A 9,617-nucleotide genomic window follows, 5' to 3' on the forward strand; every position below is an offset into this window, starting at 1 on the left:
GCAGAGTAAAACAAATCGAATTCACGATTTGCTATGTCCAAAAAATGTATTCTCATTTTACCATTTGAGTCCTGCACCCTTTTGTGAGGAGTGTTTTAGGCAAGGCTGTTTTTCTTGGAAGATGAACTGACTCATTTCTCAGCTACAGAACTAGATGAATTGAGACAAGGGGTATCAGTGAGATAGTTAGGGTACATGTATCCTCCATATTGTTTATACACCAGATCAGTTTGTATATAATCAATAAATCTCATAATTAGATCATGTGTGGGAACCTAGATCTCTTCCTTGTAATCATAAATAGGACCTCCCAGAGAAGGCATGGATGAGTTGCATTCTGCATTGATGGAGGGAACACCCAGTGGGATCCCAGATCTATCGAACCAATCTCTCAATCAGTCAACAAGCAAGTTTATATTGACAAGTCAATATGCCTGAAAATGTGCTATGCATTGGAGATACAAGACAGAAGTGAAATAGTCTTTCTCCTTAAGGAGTTTATATTCTAATGAGGGGAAACATTCAATATTTAGATAGAGCACAATCTTTGGATCTGAGGGTGGCTGGCCACTGCTGTCCTCAAGGTTCCAAGGGTAACCCCCCCGAGTTGGTAATTGTAATACTATTACTCTACTGTCATGCCCCATATAATTTAAGCAGTTGTTAATGCCCTAATATCTTTTAACCAATTGATGCTAATTAACTCTTGCAAAGAGATATTTACTGAGAGAATATAGCAAGAACTGAAGAACAATAATATTCCCACTCCCCCAATTCTGGTACACACTCTCACATAAGAATATGCATAGTCCAGGACAAAGTGAATTTAAGCTTAAAGAACACATGTGGCAAAGGGGTGAATCATAGCTCCAATTTGAATGGAAGTCATTTTCTCCCCTTGCATAGTCCTCATGAATTTCTCTTTAGGTGTGGCAATAGGCTGGACTCCTGGATATAGGAGTCTTGTAGAGTTCTGAAACTGCCTTTTCTCAGTGTGTCTATTTTCCCAGTTCCCGGATATATGCCTTGTTTGTTACTGGTCTACTTTCTCAGATTGGTGTCAAAGGTGGTGGTGGTTTAACATTCCTTATGGGCCCACTTCCTTCCTCCTCCTTTTGCCCCCTACAGTAATTGCAAGGTGTCTGCCTCTCCCTTAAAACTTGAATGCTGACTCCTGAAGCAGTTGCTGGGATGCATGTGATTAAATCTCCTCTTACATAATTTCTCATGCTTTCAGATAGTGTCTATTCCAATAGATTTGGTTATCTGACCTCATCCTGACAACCAAAGCATTTCACTACTTCCAACCTGAATAACTAGCTTGTTTCTGCCTAGTTATGCACCTATCAGTTGATTCAAAGAAGTATTTAGGAATTGTTCACACATATTTTATACCTTTGGTTCATTTATTTTTTTTGCAACTCAATGAGGTATTATGAATTAATCACTTTAGTTACATCGATTGGGGTTAATATAGGACAGATCTCTCTTACATAAACATAATCTGCTTCGTTGGGGGGCGGGGCTCAACACATGGTTAATGACTGTGAAGGGATATGCTGGATATTTATTTATGAAGCAGCCAGGTGACATTGGACATTGGACCTAGTGTCAAGACCTGACTTAAAATATGGTCTCAGATATTTACCCTATATGACCCCAGGCAAGTTACTTAACCTCTATCTACCTCAGTTTCCTCAACTGTAAAATGGAGATAATAATAGCACTTGCCCCTCCCCCACCATGCTCATTGTGGAGATCAAATGAGATAATATTTGTAAAAGGCTTAGCACATAGTAGGTACTTAATAAATGCTTGTCCCCATCCCACCCCCACCATTTCAAATATAGAGCTGGATTTAAAAGATCTCACATCTAATTTCAATTCATTACAACACTCAGTTATTATAAACCCAGCCTTGCTTATGGGCAAGGAACTGTTTTGGTGGTGGGAATGTAATGATAAATGAAAAAAAAATTCTTACCAACAAGGAGCTTATATTTTACTGAAACTATGGTAAATTGGACTATCTCTGAGAGCTAAGTCCATTCTAGGAAGCCTTTTGAGTGATTAAAGGTCTTTTCTGTTACCTTATATACTGATAGAATACATAAACATGGAAGCAAATATTTTAATGGGATGTAGTAAATATCAGGAAATTAATGAAATTAAATATTGACTTTAAATTATTATTAAAATTTATGGTTGTTGTTCTGCATGGTACAGCCTGAACCACTGTTTCAAAGCTTTATTTTTAAAATAACACCACGGAATAGAGAGTTCTGCCCATTTTGGAGGCACCAACAGACAAAAAATAAAGGTAAACATGTGAGTTTAACTTACACTTTGCTGGGTTTGTGGCCTGTATAATCCATCTAGTTGCTTTGAAGCCAAATCAATCAATCATTCAAGAAGCAATCCCAATGGATCATTAAACTAGCTCTGCTCTTCAATTCAGCTATGTTGGTTTGGCTGCCTGCAGACATCATCTTAAGTGCCGTAGAGAAATACAAGACTGTCATATTTTGTATTTCAATTCCCCAGGTTACATATACAAAAGCTAACAACTGATGGCGTTCATGTTATGAATGCATCCCTATAAGGGCAATAGGAAAGGCGGAGCTGTTCTGAACAATCATCTCTTGATTATTTTACTTGGTATTCTGTCAAGTAAATGTCTTCCCCACCTCAAAACTCTGCACTACTCTTTTCCTCCAAGAAGATGAAAAACTAGTAATCAGCTCACCATAGTAAGAATTAAGATAGGTGGCGCAGTGGATAAAGGACCGGCCTTGGATTCAGGAGGACCTGAATTCAAGTCCGGGCTCAGACACTTGACACTTCCTAGCTGTGTGATCCTGGACAAGTCACTTAACCCTCATTGCAGAAGAAGAAGAAGAAGAAGAAGAAGAAGAAGAAGAAGAAGAAGAAGAAGAAGAAGAAGAAGAAGAAGAAGAAGAAGAACAACAACAACAACAACAACAACAACAACAACAACAACAACAACAACAACAACAACAACAAGAAGAACAAGAAGAACAAGAAGAAGAAGAACAACAACAACAACTAAGATAGATAGACTGGACCCTGAGTAAAAACAGCTTTGATCTGAGCAATTGTCAATTTAAAATGGTGCAAATTGAACACATTTATTTCACCCCCTCCCATTCCTTAAAACTTCCAAGAGATTATGAAAAGGAAAATAAATGATGATAGATCCCAAAAGATCTTGGTAAGCTTGGAGAACATTGGGCTAAATTGAATAAGATGAAATTTAATGGGAATAAATGGAAATTTTTACATACGCAATCAAAATATCAACTTCGCTATTACAATATGGCAGAAGTACAGCTAGGTAGCAATTTGTTGGAAAAAGATCTACTGAGTCATGAGCTCAATAGAAATCAGTAGTGTGATACGGGAACCGAGAAAGTTGGTGTTACACTAGGCTGCATTTAAAGGAGTGTAGAACTTGGGAGGTATATTATATTGTTATATTGTATTGTATTGTATGATATTGCCTTGCTGTTCTCTGCTCAATACTCCTGGAACAGGAATACTATATTCAATTCTGGGCACCATACTTTGGGAAAGATATGTATAAGATGGAGAATATCTAGCAGAAGGCAATCAAGAAGGCCAGGGGCCTTGAGATCATGTCACGTGAGGATCTGCTGAAAGAAGAGGAGACGTTTGTTTCTCTAACAAGAAGAGGACACTTGAGATGGGGGAGGAAATATGATAGATAGCTGTCTTCTAGTTTTTAAAAGAGGCATTAGACATGCTCAGCTTTATCCCAGAGAGTGGAACTAGACCGATGGACTGAAGATGCCAAAAGGTAAATTTAGGCTCAATTAAAGGAAGAAAAATGGAAAATTGGATTGAAACAAAGGTAGAATGGACTGACAACACTTGATGGGTTTTCCCCTCACTGGAAGACTTTAAGCCAAGGTTGGGTGACCACTTGTTTATGATGCAGTAGTGGAGATTCTTATTTTAGATTGAAGTAAGTGGCCTTTGATATCCCTGCCTGCTCTAAGAAGATATGCACAGGTATAAAACCCTTAGCTTAGCTTGTTAAAATAACATGGAGGGGGAAGCTAGGTGGCACAGTGAATAAAGCACCAGCCTTGGCCAGGAGGACCTGAGTTCAAATCCAGCATCAGACACTTGACACTTACAAGGTGTGTGACCCTGGGCAAGTCACTTAACCCCCATTGCCCTGCAAAAAAGAAAAAAAAAAGAAGGAAAAAAAAAGAACATGTACCTCTCAAAAGTTTTCTTCCTAGCAGGGTTCTCTGCAAAATATGTCACTGTAGTCACTGACATGGGGAGCTTCTTCAGATTGTCTTTTTCTGTGCAAACTTCAGCTGAAGCCTGGGAAAATTTTGTCAAATGAGGGCTAAAGACTCAGGCTAGGTTCTGATATGTGGGTTGGAAATAAGTCAGTCCTAACTGACATGCAGGGTGGTCTTTGTTGAGTCAGTCACCAAGGCCTGTCATCTCTATTTTGAAATGTCCCTTGTTTTTTGTCTCTTCCTTTTGATTCTCACCACGCTTTCCACAACTCATGCTTCGATGGCAGCACCAGCTTCCTAATTGGCATCCTGATTATCAGGATCGATTCCCTCTCCAATCCAGCTGACACACACCACTGCCAGAAATTTGTTCAGTTGCCCTCCTGTTCTAGACTCTATTGATTGTCCATAGAGTTATTAAGTCATAATATTTAGAAATCTATAATTTCCATAATTTCCCATAATTCATAATTTTAAAAATCCACCTTGGTTGGATAGCTAGACACAGAGGGGAAAACTGAGGCACAAGACATGATTTCTCCTCCCCACCCCCCACAAAGTCACACAGATTGTGAACAGATTCAGGTCCTCTGACTCCAATCCCAATGGCCCTTCTCCTGAAGGTCACTCTTTGCTTCCTGGGGCATCAGATGCTAATGTGACTACAGAGCCTGGGAAAATTTTGTCAAATGGGGGCTAAAGACTCAGACTAGGTTCTGATATGTCTAAACTCTTCTTTCTTAGACTTGTTTCTGCATTAGTCATGGTGTGTAAGAAGAATCAGAGCAAAAAGGAAAAATCTCAAAAAATTAAAAAAATCGAAATAGTATGGTTCAATCTGCATCTAGATTCCACGGTTATTTTTTTTTTTTTCTGGATTTGGAGAGCATTTTCTGTCAAAATCCTTTGGAACTATCTTAGACCATGGTATTGCTGAGAAGAATCTAATCTATCACAGTTGATCAACACACAATGTTGTTGGTACTGTGTACAATGTTTTCCTGGTTCTGCTCATCTTACTCACCATCAGTTCATGCAAGCCCTCCCGGGTTTCTCTGAAATCCTCCTGCTCATCGTTTCTTACAGCACAATAGTATTCGATTACATTCATATACCACAACTTGTTCAGCCATTCCCCAGTTGATGGCATCCCCTCAATTCCCAATTCCTTGTCACCACAAAAAGAGCAGCAATAAATATTTTTGTACATGTGGGTCCTTTTCCCTTTTTTATGATTTCTTTGGGGACAATTTAATTTCTAAACCTCAGTGGCTAATTATTGTTGTTTGGTTTTTGTCCTTGGTTCTCCAAGAGGACCGTGACATTGGGGAGTTGAGGTAAGCGAGGGAGGGCTGTGGAAAGTCACCAGCCTCACTCTCTCCTCCAGAGGCACGTGGGTCCCGTGGCAAGATAGACATCCAGATGACTGGAGATGGCCCTGAGGCAGTGAGAGACCTAGGCTTCTTTAAGCTAAAGCTTTTCCCAGGTTCCAGTTTGCCCGAGGCAATGCCCTTTCAGTGATTAAGGCCTCATGGAATTTGCATACGAATACAGAGTCACTGCTGGAGAGGCCTTGTCTCTGTTAAAAACCTCAGTGTGGGTGGACTTGACTTCCCAAACTGCTGGTGGCTCACTCTCCTAACCTTTAGAAACTCAAAAGTTAATAGCCTCTAATGGCCTTCATTTAAAACAAGAGAACAAATAAAGACCGTATGGGTCACATTTTTGTTTTGCAAGGGGAGGGCCTGTGGCTTCTAGCCTAACACTATTATCTCTCATCTGAATGTCAGCAGGCCAGAAGTGAAACAGAAAAGGGACAGACTGGACAACTAATGCCTTTGAATGTCCTGTTCCGGTTCTTGGCAATACAGCCAACCAAGGAGGTCTCTCTCTCTCTCTCTCTCTCTCTCTTTTTGTTTTTAGAGGTAATTGGGGTTAAGTGACTTGCCCAGGGTCACACAGCTAGTAAGTGTTAAGTATCTGAGGCCGGATTTGAACTCAGGTCCTCCTGACTCCAGGGCCGGTGCTCTATCCACGGCGCCACCTAGCTTCCCAAGGAGGTTTCTCTTTACCCAGTGGTCAGCCGATCAAAATAAGTTACAGAACAGCTACATATGCTCCAGCATCCATATGAGAATATATATCAGCTAAATGGTCAATATATACTTGTGAGGACTGGGTTTATTGATTGGCCAGTCTACCATTAGTCATCATGCCTGGTCAGGGGGAGAGGGAGCCAATTGGTCATTACACCAGCAATAAAGAAAACCGGTTCAACAAAAACACTCTCTAACAGAGATAGATGATAGATAGTATCTGGGGCCTAGAGCCCCTGCCTCTTTGCTGAGTGTGAAGTTAGGTTTTGTTATTTGGGCTTCTTTTCAGTAAACTTCAATTTGCATTGCTTGTATATTGTTCTGCTGGAAATATTTTTTTTTTTCCTCTGCATCAGGATTCGACCTTATTTTCCACTGTGCTCCATCGTGAAACCTTTGCTCCAACGTGGCCCCTTTCCTTCCAGACCATTCTCATTCTCACCTCCGCATGCTGAGTGTCTTCCTACTCCCCCTTTGCCTGACCACATCCTCCCCATCCTAATGAGCTTAGGTCAAATTCGACTCCTCCAGGGTTCCTGCTAGCCATTTCCACCCACACTAATTTTCCCTGTGTTTGAACTTCTCACATTTAAAAACTGGGCCACACTGTTTAACCTTTAACTGTATCAGATTGTTTCCTACTTGTTTCATGCATGTCAGTTTTTTCCTCCCCAAGTAGATTTATAAGCTCTTTGAGGGCAAGGTGGCCTTTCCCATTCACATAAAAGAAATGTGTAGGTAACTCTTTGTCTCCATTCTGATTCTGTTTCACGTTTGGCTTCCACAGAAGACTTCCATGTTGACAAAAAGCCGATTGAGATGACTTTGGGATATGTTATTAATAACATTAGCTTCATTGGTTTTAGAGCTGAGATAAGACTATGAATTAAGCAGATTAAGGTTTAAAAGTCACATATAGCAACAACCTCCCTCCCCACCCCCCACCCCCAATTCCATACTCTTTCCCCAGTAATAAGGATAAAACACATGCCATTCATTGCTGTCTTGTTGAAACTCTCAAGTGGAACACACCTGGATTCTATTCTTCCCAGACAGGGAGGCAGGTATTATAGACTTAGAGTCTCCCAGGGCTGGAAGAAAATATGAAAAATAGGCAATACAACTCCTTCATTTTATGATTCATTGTGAATATCACATAATTACAGAATTTCAGGCTGCAGGGTATCTCAGAGGTCATCTGGTCTAATCCATACCCTAACAAGTATCTCTTCTACAATATTCTCAACCGGTGGTCTCCAGCCTTTACTTGGAGTCCTTTAGAGAGGGTCATGGGAAGCAAGGTGGCACAGTGGATAGGGCACCATGCCTGAAGTCATGAAGACCTGAGTTCAAATCCAGCCTCAGACACTAGCTGGGTGAACCTGAGCAAGTCACTTAACCTTATTTGCCTCATTTTCCTCATCTTTAAAATGAGATGGAGAAGGAAATGTCAAACCACTCTTGTATATTTGTCAAGGAAACCCCAAATGGGGGTTGGACATGACTGAAAAACGACTGAACAACAAAAGAGAAGGTCAATTCTCCTTCCCTCCTAAGGCACTCATTCCCCTTTTGGGGAGCTCTAATTGTTAAACAGTTCTTCCATATAAGCATCAAACCTAAGTTTGCCTTGGGACAAGTTGTTCTGGTCCCTTTTTTGGTGCCTGGGTTGTATGATTCAAACCTTGCCTACCCTAAGCCTCTAGAAGGAGAGTGGAACATTATCTAGCCAGGGAATGTAATATCTAAGTTTCCCATCATGTAGGGGGTGCTAGATTTGAAACACCTTCCCAAGAGTCTTCCAGAGTCTTTCTGTTGCATTTTCGAGATAGACCAGAGGGTGCTCTGTCTGTAGATGCCTAGATTGTGTGTATCCCAACTCCTCACCTCAAACTCATAGCTTACTACCCATTTTTTTTGGGGGGGCAGTGAGGGTTAAGTGACTTGCCCAGGGTCACATAGCTAGGAAATGTCAAGTCTGGATTTGAACTCAGGTCCTCTTGAATCCAGAGCTGGTTCTCAATCTACTGTACCACCTAGCTGCCTCTCAAGTTCATAGCTTAAACAGCAGTGGTGCTGGCTGGGTGTGGCATTAATTTAGGGAATGAAATATAAAGTCAGTGATCCACAGGTAACTCAGAAGCCCCTTCCCAGGTCTGACATCTTTCTCTAGTTAACTTCCTTTTCCCTGCCCACCCCCCACATTCATAGGTCTCAGAAACTCAACATACTATGGTCACATGGTTTATTGAACATAGCAACAATGGAAATAGATTGAGCTAAACTATAGGCAGACGTCTTTTTGCAGTCATCTTCCTAAAACTTCTCCTACTTGCATTCCAAGATCTTCAGGTGTGGGAGGGTCTATTTTCAGCATACCCACCCATCCACCCACTTATGGAAAAGGAATAAGGGGAAAGGATGTGTTCAGGATGTCGCATCGAGATCACAGACTATACCAGGGGAAAGTAGAAGAGTAGTGCCAGAAATCAGTTGTTTCCTCAAGCTCACAGATCCATCAGGAGTCATAACAGATGCCAGTTGTAGGACCTGGGAGCCTCTTTCATCCAATCCTAGCAACTGACTCAGCTCCGGAATCTGGGTCACTGTTGCAGGGCCCATCTCCAGGAGCCACAACCCCAGCTGGTTTGGTGTACCTTCTGGAAACTGGAACAATGAAGCCTGAGGGTAGTGGCTACTTATACCTCATCCCTTAGTAATTAGGGATCACAACTCTCAAGTTCAGCAGAAAGAAAAAGAGGAGAGACAAACCTGAGTGCCGGGATCCCATGCCACTTTATCTTATTGTGTGTGGATGCTCCTAATTTTTATTTTATTATTTTATTTCATTGTATTTTAAAGACTTGGTAGCCCTATCTTACCCAGTCTGGAAGTACTTGTGCTGTCCTCCACGGGCTCCATCCCTGAAGCTTTGACATTCTCCATTTTGTGACTTGGCCTGGTTTGGTTTGTCCCTCTTAAGCCTGGCAATAGCCCCTTCCCCAAGCAGCTCATCATAGTAATACCAAACTTAGTGAGGGCGGCCTTAGTCCACTATAGTTCAGAACTCCTGAGCTCAAGAAATCTTTCCGTCTTAGCTGCGTTAGTAACAGGGATCACAGGTGTGATTCTTCCCCATTCTGAGCACACATAATCCATGATCTCCTGGGTAAGCGAAAAGACAGGTCTTCTCTCCTGTGTCAGGATCACCAGAAGTCTCTTT

Source organism: Dromiciops gliroides, chromosome 3, assembly GCF_019393635.1.
Source record: "Dromiciops gliroides isolate mDroGli1 chromosome 3, mDroGli1.pri, whole genome shotgun sequence".
Lineage (NCBI taxonomy): Eukaryota > Metazoa > Chordata > Mammalia > Microbiotheria > Microbiotheriidae > Dromiciops > Dromiciops gliroides.